Genomic DNA, 23313 nt, shown 5'->3' with positions numbered 1-23313 from the left:
TTTACGTCACCCACCACTGGAACAGGCCACTGTCACACATTTAGGCCCCGGCACCCAGACAGAGGAGAGCGGTCCCGTAACAGAGAATCTGGCCTTATGTCAGCGCAGAATCTGTCTTCATGTCATAGCAGAGAATCAGGCTTCACGTCACCCACCACTGGAACAGGCCACTGTCACACATTTAGGCCCCGGCACCCAGACAGAGGAGAGCGGTCCCGTAACAGAGAATCTGGCCTTATGTCAGCGCAGAATCTGTCTTCATGTCATAGCAGAGAATCAGGCTTCACGTCACCCACCACTGGAACAGGCCACTGTCACACATTTAGGCCCAGGCACCCAGGCAGAAGAGAGAGGTCGCGTAACAGAGAATCTGGCCTTATGTCAGCACAGAATCTGTCTTCATGTCATAGCAGAGAATCAGGCTTCACGTCACCCACCACTGGAACAGGCCACTGTCACACATTTAAGCCCCGGCACCCAGACAGAGGAGAGCGGTCCCGTAACAGAGAATCTGGCCTTATGTTAGCGCAGAATCTGTCTTCATGTCATAGCAGAGAATCAGGCTTCACGTCACCCACCACTGGAACAGGCCACTGTCACATATTTAGGCCCAGGCACCCAGGCAGAGGAGACAGGTCGCGTAACAGAGAATCTGGCTTCATGTCAGCACAGAATAAGTCTTCATGTCATAGCAGAGAATCAGGCTTCACGTCACCCACCACTGGAACAGGCCACTGTCACACATTTAGGCCCCGGCACCCAGACAGAGGAGAGGTTCATTCAACTTTGGGTTGCCCCGCAATATAATGGTAAAATGAAATTAAAAATAGTATTGAATGAGGAAGTGCCCTGGAGTAGAATAATATATTGTTAAGGGGAGGTAGTTAATATCTAATCTGCACAAGGGATGGACAGGTCCTGTGGGATCCATGCCTGGTTCATTTTTATGAACGTCAGCTTGTCCACATTGGCTGTAGACAGGCGGCTGCGTTTGTCTGTAATGACGCCCCCTGCCGTGCTGAATACACGTTTAGACAAAACGCTGGCCGCCGGGCAGGCCAGCACCTCCAAGGCATAAAAGGCTAGCTCTGGCCACTTGGACAATTTGTAGACCCAGAAGTTGAATGGGGCCGAACCATCAGTCAGTACGTGGAGGGGTGTGCACAGGTACTCTTCCACCATGTTAGTGAAATGTTGCCTCCTGCTAACACGTTCCGTATCAGGTGGTGGTGCAGTTAGCTGTGGCGTGGTGACAAAACTTTTCCACATCTCTGCCATGCTAACCCTGCCCTCAGAGGAGCTGGCCCTGACACAGCTGCGTTGGCGACCTCTTGCTCCTCCTCTGCCTTCGCCTTGGGCTTCCACTGGTTCCCCTGTGACATTTGGGAATGCTCTCAGTAGCGCGTCTACCAACGTGCGCTTGTACTTACGCATCTTCCTATCACGTGTAGGAAGTAAGGTGGGCACATTGTCTTTGTACCGGGGATCCAGCAGGGTGGCAACCCAGTAGTCAGCACACGTTAAAATGTGGGCAACTCTGCTGTCGTTGCGCAGGCACTGCAGCATGTAGTCGCTCATGTGTGCCAGGCTGCCCAGAGGTAAGGACAAGCTGTCCTCTGTGAGAGGCGTATCGTCATTGTCCTGTGTTTCCCCCCAGCCACGCACCAGTGATGGGCCCGAGCTGCTTTGGGTGCCACCCCGCTGTGAACATGCTTCATCCTCATCCTCCTCCACCTCCTCCTCATCCTCGTCCTCCTCGTCCTCCAGTAGTGGGCCCTGTCTGGCCACATTTGTACCTGGCCTCTGGTGTTGCAAAAAACCTCCCTCTGAGTCACTTCGAAGAGACTGGCCTGAAAGTGCTAAAAATGACCCCTCTTCCTCCTCTTCCTCCTGGGCCACCTCCTCTTCCATCATCGCCCTAAGTGTTTTCTCAAGGAGACATAGAAGTGGTATTGTAACGCTGATAACGGCGTCATCGCCACTGGCCATGTTGGTGGAGTACTCGAAAGAGCGCAACAGGGCACACAGGTCTCGCATGGAGGCCCAGTCATTGGTGGTGAAGTGTGTCTGATCCACAGTGCGACTGACCCGTGCGTGCTGCAGCTGAAACTCCACTATGGCCTGCTGCTGCTCGCACAGTCTGTCCAGCATATGCAAGGTGGAGTTCCACCTGGTGGGTACGTCGCATATGAGGCGGTGAGCGGGAAGGCCGAAGTTACGCTGTAGCGCAGACAGGCGAGCAGCGGCAGGGTGTGAACGCCGGAAGCGCGAACAGACGGCCCGCACTTTATGCAGCAGCTCTGACATGTCGGGGTAGTTGCGAATGAACTTCTGCACCACCAAATTCAGCACATGCGCCAGGCAAGGGATGTGCGTCAAACCGGCTAGTCCCAGAGCTGCAACGAGATTTCGCCCATTATCGCACACCACCAGGCCGGGCTTGAGGCTCACCGGCAGCAACCACTCGTCGGTCTGTTGTTCTATACCCCGCCACAACTGTCCCCCAAACATATGAGTTTCAGAATGGCCTGCTGACGTTTACCCCGTGCTGTGCTGAAGTTGGTGGTGAAGGTGTGTGGCTGACTGGATGAGCAGGTGAAAGAAGAGGAGGAGGAAGCTGAGTAGGAGGAGGAGGAGACAGGAGGCAAAGAATGTTGCCCTGCGATCCTTGGCGGCGGAAGGACGTGCGCCAAACAGCTCTCCGCCTGGGGCCCAGCCGCCACTACATTTACCCAGTGTGCAGTTAGGGAGATATAGCGTCCCTGGCCGTGCTTACTGGTCCACGTATGTGTGGTTAGGTGGACCTTGCCACAGATGGCGCTGCGCAGTGCACACTTGATTTTATCGGACACTTGTTTGTGCAGGGAAGGCGAGGCTCTCTTGGAGAAGTAGTGGCGGCTGGGAACAACATACTGTGGGACAGCAAGTGACATGAGCTGTTTGAAGCTGTGTGTGTCCACCAGCCTAAATGACAGCATTTCATAGGCCAGTAGTTTAGAAATGCTGGCATTCAGGGCCAGGGATCGAGGGTGGCTAGGTGGGAATTTACGCTTTCTCTCAAATGTTTGTGAGATGGAGAGCTGAACGCTGCCGTGTGACATGGTTGAGATGCTTGGTGACGCAGGTGGTGGTGTTGGTGGTACATCCCATGTTTGCTGGGTGGCAGGTGCCAACGTTCCTCCAGAGGCAGAGGAAGAGGCCGAGGCGGCGGCAGCAGCAGCAGAAGAGGCCGAGGCGGTGGCAGCAGCAGAAGAGGCCGAGGCGGCAGCAGCAGAAGAGGCAGCAGGGGGAGCCTGAGTGACTTCCTTGTTTTTAAGGTGTTTATTCCACTGCAGTTCATGCTTTACATGCAGGTGCCTGGTCATGCAGGTTGTGCTAAGGTTCAGAACGTTAATGCCTCGCTTCAGGCTCTGATGGAACAGCGTGCAAACCACTCGGGTCTTGTCGTCAGCACATTGTTTGAAGAAGTGCCATGCCAGGGAACTCCTTGAAGCTGCCTTTGGGGTGCTCGGTCCCAGATGGCGGCGGTCAGTAGCAGGCGGAGTCTCTTGGCGGCGGGTGTTCTGATTTTGCCCACTGCTCCCTCTTTTGCTACGCTGTTGGTTCGGTCTCACCACTGCCTCTTCCTCCGAACTCTGAAAGTCAGTGGCACGACCTTAATTCCTTGTGGGGTCTAGGACCTCATTGTCCCCTGCATCATCTTCCACCCAGTCTTGACCCCTGACCTCCTGTTCAGTCTGCACACTGCAGAAAGACGCAGCAGTTGGCACCTGTGTTTCGTCATCATCAGAGACGTGCTGAGGTGGTATTCCCATGTCCTTATTATCAGGAAACATAAGTGGTTGTGCGTTAGTGCATTCTATCTCTTCCACCCCTGGTGAAGGGCTAGGTGGATGCCCTTGGGAAACCCTGGCAGCAGAGTCTTCAAACAGCATAAGAGACTGCTGCATAACTTGAGGCTCAGACAGTTTCCCTGATATGCATGGGGGTGATGTGACAGACTGATGGGCTTGGTTTTCATGCGCCATCTGTGCGCTTTCTGCAGAAGACTGGGTGGGAGATAATGTGAACGTGCTGGATGCACTGTTGGCCACCCAATTGACTAATGCCTGTACCTGCTCAGGCCTTACCATCCTTAGAACGGCATTGGGCTCCACCAAATATCCCTGTAAATTCTGGCGGCTACTGGGACCTGAGGTAGTTGGTACACTAGGACGTGTGGCTGTGGCAGAACGGCCACGTCCTCTCCCAGCACCAGAGGGTCCACTAACACCACCACGACCATGTCCACGTCCGCGTCCCTTATTAGATGTTTTCCTCATTGTTCCCGTTCACCACAATTTTGAGAATGGCAAATTTGGGAATAGTTTTTCAACCCAGAACAAAAAGTGTGCTTTTACGGTCACTACAAATAACTTGACCAGCTAAAACAGTACAGATTTGGTTGAATAGAAATGTGAGGCCTGTTTTTTTTTGCGCTGTGTGACAGGTATAGGTTTAATCACAGAATCAGACTTCTATCTGCACGGTAGCGTGTGTCTTAGGTTTTTCTGAATGACACTATCAGTACCTTCAATGTAAAATATCCTTTTTGGGATAGATTTCAAGTAGGCCTCAAATACCAGAAACTAGTTATTTTGAGAATGGCAAATTTGGGAATAGTTTTTCAATCCAGAAAATAAAAAGTGCTTTTACGGTCACTACAAATAACTTGACCAGCTAAAACAGTACAGATTTGGTTGAATAGAGATGTGAGGCCTGTTTTTTTTTGCACTGTGTGACAGGTATAGGTTTAATCACAGAATCAGACTTCTATCTGCACGCTAGCGTGTGTCTTAGGTTTTTCTGAATGACACTATCAGTACCTTCAATGTAAGATATCCTTTTTGAGATAGATTTCAAGTAGGCCTCAAATACCAGAAACTAGTTATTTTGAGAATGGCAAATTTGGGAATAGTTTTTCAATCCAAAAAATAACAAGTGCTTTTACGGTCACTACAAATAACTTGACCAGCTAAAACAGTACAGATTTGCTTGAATAGAAATGTGAGACCTGTTTTTTTTTGCACTGTGTGACAGGTTAAGGTTTAATCACAGAATCAGACTTCTATCTGCACGGTAGCGTGTGTCTTAGGTTTTTCTGAATGACACTATCAGTACCTTCAATGTAAGATATCCTTTTTGGGATAGATTTCAAGTAGGCCTCAAATACCAGAAACTAGTTATTTTGAGAATGGCAAATTTGGGAATAGTTTTTCAACCCAGAAAAAAAAAGGGCTTTTACGGTCGCTACAAATAACTTGACCAGCTAAAACAGTACAGATTTGCTTGAATAGAAATTTGAGACCTTTTTTTTTTTGCACTGTGTGACAGGTCAAGGTTTAATCTCAGAATCAGACTTCTATCTGCACGGTAGCGTGTGTCTTAGGTTTTTCTGAATGACACTATCAGTACCTTCAATGTAAGATATCCTTTTTGGGATAGATTTCAAGTAGGCCTCAAATACCAGAAACTAGTTATTTTGAGAATGGCAAATTTGGGAATAGTTTTTCAACCCAGAAAAAAAAAAGGGCTTTTACGGTCGCTACAAATAACTTGACCAGCTAAAACAGTACAGATTTGCTTGAATAGAAATGTGAGACCTGTTTTTTTTTGCACTGTGTGACAGGTTAAGGTTTAATCACAGAATCAGACTTCTATCTGCACGGTAACGTGTGTCTTAGGTTTTTCTGAATGACACTATCAGTACCTTCAATGTAAGATATCCTTTTTGGGATAGATTTCAAGTAGGCCTCAAATACCAGAAACTAGTTATTTTGAGAATGGCAAATTTGGGAATAGTTTTTCAACCCAGAAAAAAAAAAGGGCTTTTACGGTCGCTACAAATAACTTGACCAGCTAAAACAGTACAGATTTGCTTGAATAGAAATGTGAGACCTGTTTTTTTTTGCACTGTGTGACAGGTTAAGGTTTAATCACAGAATCAGACTTCTATCTGCACGGTAACGTGTGTCTTAGGTTTTTCTGAATGACACTATCAGTACCTTCAATGTAAGATATCCTTTTTGGGATAGATTTCAAGTAGGCCTCAAATACCAGAAACTAGTTATTTTGAGAATGGCAAATTTGGGAATAGTTTTTCAAACCAGAAAAAAAATGTGCTTTTACGGTCGCTACAAATAACTTGACCAGCTAAAACAGTACAGATTTGCTTGAATAGAAATGTGAGACCTGTTTTTTTTTGCACTGTGTGACAGGTTAAGGTTTAATCTCAGAATCAGACTTCTATCTGCACGGTAGCGTGTGTCTTAGGTTTTTCTGAATGACACTATCAGTACCTTCAATGTAAGATATCCTTTTTGGGATAGATTTCAAGTAGGCCTCAAATACCAGAAACTAGTTATTTTGAGAATGGCAAATTTGGGAATAGTTTTTCAACCCAGAAAAAAAAAAGTGCTTTTACGGTCACTACAAATAACTTGACCAGCTAAAACAGTACAGATTTGCTTGAATAGAAATGTGAGACCTGTTTTTTTTTTGCACTGTGTGACAGGTTAAGGTTTAATCTCAGAATCAGACTTCTATCTGCACGGTAGCGTGTGTCTTAGGTTTTTATGAATGACACTATCAGTACCTTCAATGTAAGATATCCTTTTTGGGATAGATTTCAAGTAGGCCTCAAATACCAGAAACTAGTTATTTTGAGAATGGCAAATTTGGGAATAGTTTTTCAACCCAGAAAAAAAAAGGGCTTTTACGGTCGCTACAAATAACTTGACCAGCTAAAACAGTACAGATTTGGTTGAATAGAAATGTCAGGTCTATTTTTTAGGCGCTGGGTGACAGGCTCAACTTGCCCCTGATGTAGTATATGGCCAAAAAATAACCACACTGTTGATGGTTAAATGCACTTGGGTGACACAGGCTCAGCCTGCACCAGATGTAGTATATGGCCAAAAAAAAATCAGACTGTTGATGGTTAAATGCACTTCGGTGACACAGGCTCAGCCTGCAGCTGATGTAGTATATGGCCAAAAAATAACCAGACTGTTGATGGTTAAATGCACTTCGGTGACACAGGCTCAGCCTGCAGCTGATGTAGGATATAGCACAAAATAACCACACTATTGATGGTTAAATACACTTGGTGATAGCTTGTGCTGGCGCACCACAAGTCACAAAATGGCCGCCGATCACCCCAGAAAAAAAGTGATCTAAAAACGCTCTGGGCAGCCTCAAAAAAGTGAGCAAGTCAATATTAGCACTTCAATGATCCACAGCTGCAGATCGATCACAGAATGAAGTCTTTTGGAGGAGTTAATCTGCCTAATCTCGCCCTAACGTCGCAGCTGCAACCTCTCCCTATGCTTGAATCAGCAGAGTGACGTGCAGCGCTACGTGACCCAAGCTTATATAGAGGCTGGGTCACATGCTGCACTGGCCAATCACAGCCATGCCAATAGTAGGCAAGGCTGTGATGGCCTCTTGGGGCAAGTAGTATGACGCTTGTTGATTGGCTGCTTTGCAGCCTTTCAAAAAGCGCCAAGAAAGCGCCGAACACCGAACCCGAACACAGACTTTTACGAAAATGTTCGGGTTCGGGTCCGTGTCACGGACACCCCAAAATTCGGTACGAACCCGAACTATACAGTTCGGGTTCGCTCATCCCTACTTGCAACTCAATGAATTTGCACTGTTGGTAAGAAGGGAACTCTCGAAGTTTAAATGGCTATACCATCAAAAACAGGTAGGAAGGCTTGTTTTTTTCTGGGATTTCAAAAATACGCTGAACAGTATTCCAATTTTCACAACAGGATATTTTTGGATTAATCATATCTTCCAGCAAGCAGACATGATATGCTGAGTCATATAAAATTATCCTCACCTGTTGATATGCACACATCCAAACCTGACTAAAGAATGAAGTAAAATGGCTGCCGTCAGGGAGAAAAACAGCAATGGCCCATTGTGATATCATCATCCATGTCTGCTAAAGGGTTCCATTGTGACACACTGAGTGTTCCGTCTATTTAAATTTTCATGTAGGCTGCCATATTGATTTTCTCGAGGAGGGTTTTATTGTGACACACTGAGTTTCCCATCTATTGAAATTTTCATGGGGGCTACCATCTTGTTTTGCTGGAGGCTGCCATTTTGATTTGCAGTTAAAAAGAGCTTGCAACTCAATGAATTTCCACAGTTTGTAAGAGTTTATATTTTAACAATGTTATTTAGGAAGAAAGATATCAAATGTTTGAGCAATACTGATTGTAGCCACACTGGAATACTGGGCGGGATCCTGCTTATGAATTCCTGGACCAGATAGGGCAGGTGCAGTGATGCTAAGGACATTCGGTACTAGCACAGAAGGTTGATTGGACAGAAAGGTGCATTGTCAATCTAACCTAGACAAAACTCCTTAAAAGATTTCATGTCCCATGTCCGTTGGTGAGTTGCAAATGCTGAACTGACCTGACTCTGCATTATAGTGGCAAAGAAACAATGACCATAAAAGGCTTAACACCATCGGTGGCATCTTCTTCCCCCAGTGTTAAAACAGCTGGCCCAAAGGGAACTCTCGAAGTTTAGGTGTCTATACCATCAAAAACAGGTAGGAAGGCTTGTTTTTTCTGCGATTGCAAAAATACGCTGAACAGTATTCCAATTTTCACAACAGCATATTTTTGGATTAATCATATCTTCCAGCAAGCAGACATGATTTGCTGAGTCATATAAAATTATCCTCACCTGTTGATATGCACACATCTAAACTTGACTAAAGAATGAAGTAAAATGGCTGCCGTCAGGGAGAAAAACAGCAATGGCCCATTGTGATATCATCATCCGTGTCTGCTAAAGGGTTCCATTGTGACACACTGAGTGTTCCGTCTATTAACATTTTCATGGAGGCTGCCATATTGATTTTCTCGAGGAGGGTTCCATTGTGTTACGCTGTGTGTTCCGTCTATTGAAATTTTCATGGGGGCTGCCATATTGATTTTCTGAAAGAGGGTTCCATTGTGTCACGCTGAGTTTTCCATCTATTGAAATTTTCATGGGGGCTACCATCTTGTTTTGCTGGTGGCTGCCATTTTGATTTGCAGTTAAAAAGAGCTTGCAACTCAATAAATTTGCACAGTTGGTAAGAGTTTATATTATAACAATGTTATTCAGGAAGAAAGATATCAAATATTTGAGCAATACTGATTGTAGCCACACTGGAATACTGGGCGGGATCCTGCTTATGAATTCCTGGACCAGATAGGGCAGGTGCAGTGATGCTAAGGACATTCGGTACTAGCACAGAAGGTTGATTGGACAGAAAGGTGCATTGTCAATCTAACCTAGACAAAACTCCTTAAAAGATTTGATGTCCCATGTCCGTTGGTGAGTTGCAAATGCTGAACTGACCTGACCCTGCATTATAGTGGCAAAGAAACAATGACCATAAAAGGCTTAACACCATCGGTGGCATCTTCTTCCCCCAGTGTTAAAACAGCTGGCCCAAAGGGAACTCTCGAAGTTTAAGTGTCTATACCATCAAAAACAGGTAGGAAGGCTTGTTTTTTCCGGATTGCAAAATACGCTGAGCAGTATTCCAATTTTCACAACAGCATATTTTTTGGATAAATCATATCTTCCAGCAAGCAGACATGATTTGCTGAGTCATATAAAATTATCCTCACCTGTTGATATGCACACATCCAAACCTGACTAAAGAATGAAGTAAAATGGCTGCCGTCAGGGAGAAAAACAGCAATGGCCCATTGTGATATCATCATCCATGTCTGCTAAAGGGTTCCATTGTGACACACAGAGTGTTCCGTCTATTAACATTTTCATGGAGGCTGCCATATTGATTTTCTCGAGGAGGGTTCCATTGTGTTACGCTGTGTGTTCCGTCTATTGAAATTTTCATGGGGGCTGCCATATTGATTTTCTGGAGGAGGGTTCCATTGTGTCACGCTGAGTTTTCCATCTATTGAAATTTTCATGGGGGCTACCATCTTGTTTTGCTGGATGCTGCCATTTTTATTTGCAGTTAAAAAGAGCTTGCAACTCAATAAATTTGCACAGTTGGTAAGAGTTTATATTATAACAATGTTATTCAGGAAGAAAGATATCAAATGTTTGAGCAATACTGATTGTAGCCACACTGGAATACTGGGCGGGATCCTGCTTATAAATTCCTGGACCAGATAGGGCAGGTGCAGTGATGCTAAGGACATTCGGTACTAGCACAGAAGGTTGATTGGACAGAAAGGTGCATTGTCAATCTAACCTAGACAAAACTCCTTAAAAGATTTGATGTCCCATGTCCGTTGGTGAGTTGCAAATGCTGAACTGACCTGACCCTGCATTATAGTGGCAAAGAAACAATGACCATAAAAGGCTTAACACCATCGGTGGCATCTTCTTCCCCCAGTGTTAAAACAGCTGGCCCAAAGGGAACTCTCGAAGTTTAAGTGTCTATACCATCAAAAACAGGTAGGAAGGCTTGTTTTTTCTGGGATTGCAAAATACGCTGAACAGTATTCCAATTTTCACAACAGCATATTTTTGGATTAATCATATCTTCCAGCAAGCAGACATGATTTGCTGAGTCATATAAAATTATCCTCACCTGTTGATATGCACACATCCAAACCTGACTAAAGAATGAAGTAAAATGGCTGCCGTCAGGGAGAAAAACAGCAATGGCCCATTGTGATATCATCATCCATGTCTGCTAAAGGGTTCCATTGTGACACACTGAGTGTTCCGTCTATTAAAATTTTCATAAAGGCTGCCATATTGATTTTCTCGAGGAGGGTTCCATTGTGTTACGCTGTGTGTTCCGTCTATTGAAATTTTCATGGGGGCTGCCATATTGATTTTCTGGAGGAGGTTTCCATTGTGACACGCTGAGTTTTCCATCTATTGAAATTTTCATGGGGGCTACCATCTTGTTTTGCTGGAGGCTGCCATTTTGATTTGCAGTTAAAAAGAGCTTGCAACTCAATGAATTTGCACAGTTGGTAAGAATTTATATTATAACAATGTTATTCAGGAAGAAAGATATCAAATGTTTGAGCAATACTGATTGTAGCCACACTGGAATACTGGGCGGGATCCTGCTTATGAATTCCTGGACCAGATAGGGCAGGTGCAGTGATGCTAAGGACATTCGGTACTAGCACAGAAGGTTGATTGGACAGAAAGGTGCATTGTAAATCTAACCTAGACAAAACTCCTTAAAAGATTTGATGTCCCATGTCCGTTGGTGAGTTGCAAATGCTGAACTGACCTGACCCTGCATTATAGTGGCAAAGAAACAATGACCATAAAAGGCTTAACACCATCGGTGGCATCTTCTTCCCCCAGTGTTAAAACAGCCGGCCCAAAGGGAACTCTCGAAGTTTAAATGGCTATACCATCAAAAACAGGTAGGAAGGCTTGTTTTTTCTGGGATTGCAAAAATACGCTGAACAGTATTCCAATTTTCACAACAGCATATTTTTTGATTCATCATATCTTCCAGCAAGCAGACATGATATGCTGAGTCATATAAAATTATCCTCACCTGTTGATATGCACACATCCAAACCTGACTAAAGAATGAAGTAAAATGGCTGCCGTCAGGGAGAAAAACAGCAATGGCCCATTGTGATATCATCATCCATGTCTGCTAAAGGGTTCCATTGTGACACACTGAGTGTTCCGTCTATTTAAATTTTCATGGAGGCTGCCATGTTGATTTTCTCGAGGAGGGTTCCATTGTGTTACGCTGTGTGTTCCGTCTATTGAAATTTTCATGGGGGCTGCCATATTGATTTTCTCAAGGAGGGTTCCATTGTGACACGCTGAGTTTTCCATCTATTGAAATTTTCATGGGGCTACCATCTTGTTTTGCTGGAGGCTGCCATTTTGATTTGCAGTTAAAAAGAGCTTGCAACTCAATGAATTTGCACAGTTGGTAAGAATTTATATTATAACAATGTTATTTAGGAAGAAAGAGATCAAATGTTTGAGCAATACTGATTGTAGCCACACTGGAATACTGGGCGGGTTCCTGCTTATGAATTCCTGGACCAGATAGGGCAGGTTTAGTGATGCTAAGGACATTCGGTACTAGCACAGAAGGTTGATTGGACAGAAAGGTGCATTGTCAAACTAACCTAGACAAAACTCCTTAAAAGATTTGATGTCCCATGTCCGTTGGTGATTTGCAAATGCTGAACTGACCTGACCCTGCATTATAGTGGCAAAGAAACAATGACCATAAAAGGCTTAACACCATCGGTGGCATCTTCTTCCCCCAGTGTTAAAACAGCTGGCCCAAAGGGAACTCTCGAAGTTTAAGTGGCTATACCATCAAAAACAGGTAGGAAGGCTTGTTTTTTCTGGGATTGCAAAATACGCTGAGCAGTATTCCAATTTTCACAACAGCATATTTTTGGATTAATCATATCTTCCAGCAAGCAGACATGATTTGCTGAGTCATATAAAATTATCCTCACCTGTTGATATGCACACATCCAAACCTGACTAAAGAATGAAGTAAAATGGCTGCCGTCAGGGAGAAAAACAGCAATGGCCCATTGTGATATCATCATCCATGTCTGCTAAAGGGTTCCATTGTGACACACTGAGTGTTCCGTCTATTAAAATTTTCATAAAGACTGCCATATTGATTTTCTCGAGGAGGGTTCCATTGTGTTACGCTGTGTGTTCCGTCTATTGAAATTTTCATGGGGGCTGCCATATTGATTTTCTGGAGGAGGGTTCCATTGTGACACGCTGAGTTTTCCATCTATTGAAATTTTCATGGGGGCTACCATCTTGTTTTGCTAGAGGCTGCCATTTGGATTTGCAGTTAAAAAGAGCTTGCAACTCAATGAATTTGCACAGTTGGTAAGAATTTATATTATAACAATGTTATTCAGGAAGAAAGATATCAAATGTTTGATCAATACTGATTGTAGCCACACTGGAATACTGGGCGGGATCCTGCTTATGAATTCCTGGACCAGATAGGGCAGGTGCAGTGATGCTAAGGACATTTGGTACTAGCACAGAATGTTGATTGGACAGAAAGGTGCATTGTCAATCTAACCTAGACAAAACTCCTTAAAAGATTTGTTGTCCCATGTCCGTTGGTGAGTTGCAAATGCTGAACTGACCTGACCCTGCATTATAGTGGCAAAGAAACAATGACCATAAAAGGCTTAACACCGTTAGTGGCATCTTCTTCCCCCAGTGTTAAAACAGCTGGCCCAAAGGGAACTCTCGAAGTTTAAATGGCTATACCATCAAAAACAGGTAGGAATTTGGCCAATCTTTCATAGGGTGGATTCAGCTTTTATATGACAAGCCATCAGCTAGGATTAGGGTAAATGGCAGTTTATCAGATAGCTTCACATTATATAGGGGGACGAGGCAGGGTTGCCCCTTATCGCCTCTGCTATTTGCGATTGCAATCGAACCTCTAGCTGAAGCTATCAGAACTTCTGCAGGGATTAGATGCTTTAAGTATGGCTCCTTAGAGGAGAAAGTGGCATTATATGCAGATGATTTGTTGTTATTTATGGATAATTGGAAAACCTTTCTCCCGGTAGCGATGGAAGTTATTAATGGGTTTGGGAAAATGTCAGGTTTATGTATTAACAGGACTAAGTCCGTGCTGATGCCACTGAAGGAGGGCATAGATGTCGGGACTCTCGGGAAGAGGGCCTACAGGTTCTACACTCTTTCAAATATCTGGGCATTCAGATCTCTTGCAATGATCTAGATTTTGAAAAGCTGAACATCTCCCCTTTTCTCCAGAAGTTTAGACAGAAGGTTAATGCCTGGACAAAACTGCAGTTATCCATTATTGGTAGAGCAAATCTAGTTAAAATGTTACTGATGCCACAGCTTCTCTATGTGCTGCACAACTCTCCAGTATGGCTTCCCCTGAGGATCTTTTATGTAATTAATGCTATTTTCAGGGACCTTATATGGAAGAAGGGAACACCTCGCATCAAGCTGGCAACTCTATGTGAGCCAAAGACTAATGGAGGCCTAGGGGTTCCGGATCCGTGGATGTATTACCTGGCGGCACAAATGCAGCATATGAGGGGATGGGAATCGACGGATGGCTTGGGAACTGCTAGTAGAATTATTCAGTCATTGGTAGGATGTAAAAATTTGAGATCTGCTCTGGAGGAGGGTACTTTCCATGCGTTAGGTGGAAATTACCGGATATTGAGCGCCATTCATAAAACGTGGTGGAAGGTCAGGGAAATAAAAGGGATACAGGGCTACTCTGATATCACTCCTTTATGGCCAAATTATATGTACGCAGAAGTGAATAAAGTTAAAGGGATCAAGGTATGGGCTGATTCTGGGCTTAAATATATGTGTCAACTCTTTGACAATGATGTCCTTAAGGAATTTTCAGGGTTACAGCAAGAATTTGGATTGCAGAAATCCCAATTTTATCTTTATTTGCAACTTAGGCACGCTCTACGCGCTCAAGAACAGGTAGAGGCAGTACGTCCTGCAAAGAAAAATTCAATAGTAGACTTGGTAAAATCTGGGGGAGGTACAGCGGGAGTAATATCCCTTAACTATGCATGTCTTATGGAAGCGCAATTTAAAAGACAGGAATTCCTGCTTTATGATAAATGGAGGAAGGATGTTCCTGATTTGACTGAGGAGCAATGGGATTCTGTATTGGAGGAGTTCACACAAGTAGCGGTGAGCGAAGCTCAAAGGGTATCGCAACTCCTATTGCTGCACAGAGTATACAAAACACCTGTCCTATTGAAAAGAATGGGGTACAGAGCGGATGACTGCTGCCCAAGGTGTGGTGTGACGAATGCTGATCTTATCCATCTGATGTGGAACTGTCCTAGGCTAAGAAGGTACTGGAGTGGGGTAGTGGGGACTGTAAAAATGGTTTTGGATGTTGAACTTAGTATGGATATTGCGACGTGTGTTTTGGGGTGCGTGGAGGTACCAGGATTGGTGCCTGAAAGGAGACTAGCTATAGTAAGAATCCTTTATCAAGCTAGGAAGGTAATTGCTTTCCACTGGATAGATGTTCAACCACCAACAGTGGATGAATGGGTAAAAAAAGTTCATTTACTGATTAGCCTAGAAAACTATGTATACCAAAAGAGGAATTGTGTGAAAAAATTTGAAAAGATATCTCTATACAACCTTAGTGAAAAAGTCATGATAATTTCCTAGAAACAAGATACATATGTGATGCATTTATAATTCTTGGAATTAAGATATCTAACCATAATCTTTGTTGACTTTAGCTTTGTTCAGATATTTCGCGGAATTATCTTCGTTTATTTTGTACCAACATATACCTGATAAAAAAATGTCCTTCACTAATCTAAACCAGAGGTGAACGTCAAGATACAAAACTGCTTATATACATAACCGGTATCAATGTAAAATCTATCTGTTTGCTAAAGCCTGCATATCTCTTTCTAGCCATGCGGTTTTAAGCTACCGACCTCTATTTCCTGTTAGCTGTGTTGCTAGACCTTGCTGTTATAAGAGTATAAAATATTTCCTTTAAAGAAGAACTCTGCATATTTAATACAAGCATATAAGGCTGAATTATTACATATATATGTGAACGTGTGTGGATATAGACATAATTTCCTTACAATCCCCTCTTTGATCATATGGAATTCCCATTCCATGTGATCACTCCTTATACCACACACCAATTCTCGGTATCTTTCTCAGGGTACTTCCCTTTTTAAGGGTGACATATTCACCTGATTCTTCTGGTGGTTTCTTATGCTTTATCAATTGAGAGGTTTTTCCCACTCCCCATATTGTGAACTTTATTAGACAATATATAAGGAGTAAAAATACCAAAGTCATTAAAATAACAATGCCTGCTTTTCTGAAAAAGTTGAAAATTCCGGAGAAGATACCTCCTGTCCAATCTCCTATCAAGTCAAAAGGGTTCCATGACCCAGGCATATTATGTAATTCCCCTTGTAATCTCTCCCTTTCCTCTTGATGACTGTTGATTATTTCATAGTAATCTGGTACCTCAATGTCCCTTGTCTCTTTGGTGAAGTTAGAGAAATAAATGCAACAGATTTGTTTGTTTTCTGTTTGATCACACAGTCCAGTGACTGCCATCATTAGTCTCTCCTGTCTCTGCCTAATCACTTCCTGTTCCATCCTTATTTTTCTCATTTCCTCATTTATCATCCCCAGGTCTTTTGTGGTGATATTAACCCAGTTCTCGACTAATTCCTGGAAGGCATCTACTCTTACTAGGGCCATTGCAGTTCCTGTTGGACCTAAGATGCTCATGTAAAACTTTTCCCATGTGCTCGTCAGTGCCCTCTTTTTCCTGTGTGTGTTATGGAACATGAGCACCCCATGGGCTGGTCCCATCCGTACTTCTTTTCCTGATTGAGCACTCATGTATGGGAAGAGTTGGACCATAGTGCACCAACCTCTTGAACTAGTATCTTTAGGAAAAGGGATTGTAGTATGGCACCATAACCCACAACACACTATCCAGCCCTTTGGTAGACGAGGTGCTGGAATATCACTGAAGGTATTTTGCCCACTTCTTAGCCCCATTAAACACATCCATTGAACTATGTTAATAGGGTCAGTACTTCCATACTTAATGTCCGTTTTGTTTATTTGCTTCAACCAAGAAGTTAATGGGCCTTGATTGACCTGGGGCTTATAGGATGGACATTCTGTAAGATTGTACTGAAACATTCTTTCTATTCTTTCATCGGCATCGGCAATGGCGACTGTATTGAGCCCTTTTATGTCTACTGTTTGATTTGTAATATAGCTTTCTATGTCCAACAGTGTGAAGTTAACGTCTGTATTTGCACAGAATTTAGCATTAGCAAAATATTTCACATCCCTAGAATAATAATGACCATTTAAAAAACAAAAGTTTGGAGACTCGGAATACCCTTGTATTAAGAATGGTTTGTTAGTTGTTGTGATTTGTACTGTCTCTAGATCTGTTATGTCGATCAGGGAAAGAAGGCGCACAGGTTTTGCTAGCATTGGATAAATGTGCTCCCCTGAATGCATGTGTGAACAAACCCAACAGTTTCCTTTTCCCTCTGACTGTTGTTTACCAAATTCATGCATCAGCAGGAAATGATGTGGCACATTACTTGGGTCTGGCCAGTTTAATGATTCTACGTTATCTATTTTGAAGGTTGTCTCGGAGAGGAGACTTCTCTTCTGAGTTCCTTGTCCCTTTAATTCCTGTATTTTCCTCCTAGTGGCTTTGTCACTTGGATTGGGTGATAGACATAGGGAACTATTCTTTGGGGACGCCCTGATAATTAGGATTATAGCGTCTAGTTTACATACCCCTTCTTTCTTTTGCTCATGCCAACCTATAACTCTATCTAACATTGATTGTGACAATTTATTTCCTCTTTTAGTACAACAGGTGATTTTCTCTTTTTTGTAATTGGGCCTATTAAATATAGATATAGATCTTTTTGTTCTCTCATGTAAGGTTTCATTCACTTGTATCGGTGTGTCTGTCATAACTACTTTCACAGTTATCACTACTAGACTATAAAGAATTGCGAGGGTACATATAATTGTCAAAAAGTTCAACAGGGGTAATGGACACTTAATAATCCCGATCCTGCGACTTGTTTTTGCTTCAGTGTCTATATCAACAGTATGAGTTTCTTTTTCCTCTGTTTCTTCAAGAAAAGATGTTGTAGAACAAGGAGACTGGGGTGGCCTGGGGAGTTCTCTTTTAGGGGGTTTTTCCTTGACAACCCTGCTCCTGTCACCCCATGTCAGTACCCTTCGGAAGAAGAAAGGGTTTATCCATTGTCTCCCACCATCTGACAGTTTCATTCTCTGAATCATCTGCTTACTAAACGGTTCAGGAAAGTTCTGATCTTTTAAGTCATCAGTTTCTAGTTCATTGGTATACTCCCTGAACATAAATTCTTCCTCATACAAGTCCAGCATAGTCTTTGGATCCTTTGGACTAAGTGGTTTTGGATAGCCTCTTAGCCATCGCTCATATCTACTTTGCAGGCTCGGGGGTATGATCAAAGCCATTTCTTTTGTAGGCATCTTGTCCGGAAGACTCATGTTTGTCCGGGGAATTTCTTGAGGACTCCTTCTGGCGTCTTCTTGAGCCGGCTGGCGTGTATCCACTGTGGACTCTGGTCAGTAAGGACAGCCGTTCGAGCCACTCTTAGAACCTCAAATGGACCTTGGTAAATTGGACCAGTCTTGTGGCGGGCAGCTAGTTGTTTCACCAGAACTTTGTCTCCGGGCAAGAACGGATGAGTTGGATCTGTGGAAAGAGGAGGAAAGGTGACAGCAACCTTATCATAATTTTCCGAGAGTATACCTACCAAGTGTTTCACGTACTGTTCCTGTAAGGCAAAAATGTTACTGTCAGTATCCGATTCTTCACGGGTATTAGGGGGTCGACCGAATAACACTTCATAAGGCGACAACCCTGTTTGTTTATTTGGTGTCGTTCTTATTTGGTAGAGAATGGCGGGTAGAAATTTCAGCCAATCTTTCAATGTTCCTGAAGTAGCCTTTTTTAACCTATCCTTAATGGTTCTGTTCATTCTTTCTACTACTCCAGCACTTTGGGGATGGTAGACTATGTTGAGTTTCCACTGGAAACCCAAAATCTTTGTCAGTTCTTGTATTAGTTTGGATTGGAAAGCAGGTCCCTGATCTGAATGAATTACCCGAGGGAGTCCATACAGCGAAATCCATTGATTTATCAATGCTCTAGCTGTCACACCAGCTGTTTCTCCTGAAGTAGGTATGGCTACACACCATCCAGAGAACCTACAAACTATGACAAGCAGATATCTTATATTCCCGGGTTGCTTTGGCATGTGTGTGTAATCTATCTGCAAATCTTGCAGAGGGCCTGTAGGTGGTGGTAGATTCCCATGTCTTCCGTGTGCTTTTCCTTGAACATTATTCTGTGCACAAGTCATGCATGAGTCGACCAGATCGTCTATCAATCTCTGCAATTGGTGTGTACAGAACAGTGACTTGTAATGTTCTGAGATGTACTGTTTTCCTAAATGTCCTGGACCATGAAGATAAGATATTAGGAGCGGTGCTGATGCAGTAGGAACCCCCAATATCCGATCTTTCGTCCACATACCAGTACCTGTCGTCTGCAGTCCCTGAGATTTCCAGTACTTGATGTCCTCACTGGTGGACTGTTTCTGAAGTTGATATACTACTGACTCCCAGTTTTCACTTTCAAAGTCTGTCATGAATAATAACTTACTTTCCCTTCTCATGTCTCTCTTGGCTGCCATTTTTGCTGCTCTGTCTGCTAGGTTGTTTCCCATAGCTTGATAATCTCCTTTTGCAGAGTGTCCTTTCACTTTTATCACACTTATGGCTTCTGGTAATTGAATTGCATGTAGCAAGTGATCTATGTATTTCTGATTTGCTACCTTCTTCCCGTCTGCTGAGATATACCCCCTATTTTTCCATATTAATGCATAATCATGCACTGTTCCAAATGCATAGCTACTATCAGTATAAATATTCACTTTGTGTCCTGCGAATATTTCACAGGCTCTTGTGAGCGCTACCAACTCAGCTTGTTGTGCTGAAGTTGTGACAATTGGTTCAGCTTCTATCACTTGATTTGGGAGCATGACTACTGCGTAACCTGTTTGGTATGTCCTGTCATCTGGTCTTGTGCATGATCCATCCACAAAAACATCTATACTGCCAGTCTGTGGTGTGTCCTTTAAATCCTCCCTAGGTGTTGTGCATGACAAGATTATTTCATCACATCTGTGTTCAGGTATTGGGTCTACTTGTTCGTCAGAACCTTCACGCTTAAGTCTCAAAATTGTATGCAACAATCTTATCACTGGTGAGGTGTCTGGACATGTCTTTATCAACAGGTTTGCCGTACTGAGTAATATGGTCTCATATCCGGACAGTCTCTGAGCTGTCATGTGTTGTGTGGTCATGTTTTGAAGGAGGGACAAGACTGTATGAGTGGTGAAAAGTTCCATTGTATTTCCATGGACTATCTTAGTAGCATCCTTTACTGACATAGCCGCGGCTGCTAATGCTTGGAGACAATGAGGCATTCCAAGAACTACAGGAGGTAATTTTTTCGATAAGTATGAAACTGGCCTGTTTCTCCCCCCATGTGTCTGTGTCAAAACCGCTGCATAGGTTTCTCCAGATACCACGCAATATAATTGGAATGGCTTTCCATAATCTGCCAGGGCCAAGGCTGGGGCTTGGGTCAGGGACCGAATCAATCTCTCAAAGGCTTCTACTCTGTCCTTTGTCCACTCCACTATCTTTGGTGCTTCTGTGAGTGTAGTTTTTCTTAGGATCGAATCCCAATGGGAGCAATCGGGAATCCACTGCCTACAATACACTATTGACCCTAAAAAGGACAGCATTGTAGCTTTGTCCCTTGGCCTGCTTAGGGAGGTCACTGCCTTGACTCTAGCGGGTGAGATCTTTCTCTCTCCTGCCTCTATTATGCACCCCAGATACTCTACCTGGGTACTTGCATATTGGATTTTCTTCTTCGAGGCCAGGTGTCCTTTGCTTGCCAAGTGGTCTAATAAACTCCCTGAATCTATTTCGCAGGCTTCTAACTCCGAATTGGAGAGTAAAAGGTCGTCTGTGTACTGTATTAAGGTGGATCCCCTCTTTGGTTCCCAATCTTCCAATGTAGCCTTTAATACAATAGAAAAGGCTGCTGGGCTATCCCCAAAACCTTGAGGGAGACGGGTCCAAGTCACCTGACCATTATCAGCCCACTGAAAAGCAAAAAGATTTTGTGCATCCCAAGCCACTGGTATGGAAAAGAACGCATTACTGAGGTCAACTACAGTGTAATATCTGGATCCCGCAGGAATGGCCCCGAACACAGCTGTAAGATCTGCCACCAAGGGGGGAAGTGGGATAATTGCCTTGTTTACCTTCCTTAGATCCTGTACCAGCCGCCATGTGCCATTAGCCTTTTTTACGGGATTTATCGGGGAATTCCAGGGACTGACAATTTTCCTAAGAATTCCCATCTGCAAGTATTTCTCAATTTGTGGCTTTATACCCTCTAACTTTTCCTCACTCAATGGGTATTGTTTTTGAAAGGTTGGCATAACCCCCTCCTTCAAACAGGGCCGGTAGGGCTCACAGTTAATCCTCCCTGCCGAGTCTTTACATTTTGCCCAAATTGGATGATTTTCCAGGGACATTGGTATGCTTAAAAAGAACCCATTCATGTCACGTCTCTTTGGGTTTGTCAGGTCACATTTCATTGAGGTTGCTGTCAGTCTGCCCTTTTTGTCAAAGACCAATGAAATCTGTAATGCTGCCATCAAATCCCTTCCTAATAGGCAAACGGGGCACTCTAGTAGGACTGCAAAAGACATGTGCGTCACTAGTTCCCCCGTAAGAGTACAAACCGGGAGCGGTGCTGTCACCTTATGTATCACTGTCGTCCCATTTATACCCATAGAACTTCCTTCGGTGCATTTATCATTAATGAAGTCTATTTTGTTTACACTTGAAGTCGTTGCTCCGGTGTCAAGCAATAACTTAACTTTAATACCATCAATTTGCAGTAGTACTTGTGGTAAGACTTGCCAATCAGTTGGAACAAAATGCATAATGAAGGATGGGACTTGTTCTGGGCACCCCTAGTAGTAATTGTTCCCCCGTGGGGACGGGTACTGTTCATGCTCAGACCACCTCTGTAAGTCTGATTGCAAATTGGGTTGTCTACTCCCCCCATCCTTTGCTGGCCAGTGTATGTTAATACGATCTCCCTGGGATTGTCTTCTTGTCATATCTTGCTGTCTTTCCTGTTGTCTGGGCTCCCCTCGGTAGTCAGAGGCGCCTCTCCCTCTGTATTCTCTCCTATCTTCATCTCTTACCTTTGGACATTCTCGCCTCCAGTGACCTAGACTCCCACAAATGAAACAGCCCTGTCTCTGATTTCTTTCTACTCTTCCCAGGTAATCTGCCTGGCCCCTACTTCTCGGACCTCTTCTATTATTCCTTCCCCGGGAGAAACTTGACATCATCATGTAATTGCTTTCCCCACCTGACAATATAGATTCCTGTTGTATGTCCTGCTGCACTAACAATGGAAATACTCCTCCCTTTTGATTGAAAACCCCAGAAGCCGAGCGTTTTGCTATGTCATCCATAAATTCTGTCACTGTTTGATTAAGCCATTCGTTATTGACTAATTTTATTAGCTGTGTCGTCTTAGGGTCCCCATTTGTCATACATGTAGTCTTGAACAATTCAGGTGAATTCATTCCTGTACTACTGTAGAGATCCAACAGTCTCTTACAGAAACTATAAAAATCCTCTTTCGGCTCTTGTTTTGTATTTAGCATTGTGTGTAAACCTGAATCCCCTTTGTATCTTTTCATCCATTCTACTCCTATCTTATCCCAAAACTTCTTCCAAACCTTGGGGCTATCTCTGTCTCCTGCATCCCTAACTTCTTTTTCTGATGCCCTCATTAACTTTTCTGGATCAATTTGAGAGCCAGTGTCTGGGTCTATGGCTGAGAGTATTATCTGAATATCCTCCAAAGTTAAATGGCTCCCTGCGGTATATTTCTGCAGAAACATAGCTGCTGCTCTAGGGTCCTTTTTTGGATTGGGGCACATATCTTTCAGTTCCTTCATTAATCCTAAAGGAAGAGGGATATGGACTTCAGTGCTACCCACAGTAATCATGGGAAGCCGCAGTTGTGTGCCTTCCCTATCCCCTTCCTCAGGTATTAGAGTGAGTTTGGAAAATTCATCTGTTAGGGGTTGGATTATTCCAGGTATTCTAGGACTGGAGGTTGCCAGGGGAATTCCCTGTTCTAAACTGTCCGCTTCTATCTGTGTTTCAATTCCTGTTGTCCTCCTATCGTACTCTTCCTGAGCCCTGGTTTCCCAGTCCTTCTTCACCCTCCAGTACTCCTGTCTTAGTTTTCCTATCTCAGTCAGCAGCTGGTTTTTTTTGTTAGTTGCAGCTCTGGTTCTGCCACACTCTCCTCCCAAAATGCCCTTTAATTCATCTATCTGTTCCTCACTAGGAAGGTCTGTATCATCTGGGTCCTCTTGATCATATATGACGGGAAAGACATCCTGAAGGGGAAGTTGTTTAATGTAGACTATGTCTCTCCTTAGTTTATCCCTCAGTTGAATCAGCTCCTGTACATAACTGCCCATGCTTTCTCTATATTCAATTCTTTTTTCCTTAGCCTGTTTGACTTGTGGAGTTACATCTGCTTGCTCCATAAGTGCTGCTGCCACTATA

Source organism: Bufo bufo, chromosome 5 (genome assembly GCF_905171765.1).
Source record: "Bufo bufo chromosome 5, aBufBuf1.1, whole genome shotgun sequence".
Lineage (NCBI taxonomy): Eukaryota > Metazoa > Chordata > Amphibia > Anura > Bufonidae > Bufo > Bufo bufo.
The sequence above is the reverse complement of the archived record's forward strand: the minus strand, read 5'-3'. Positions refer to the sequence as shown.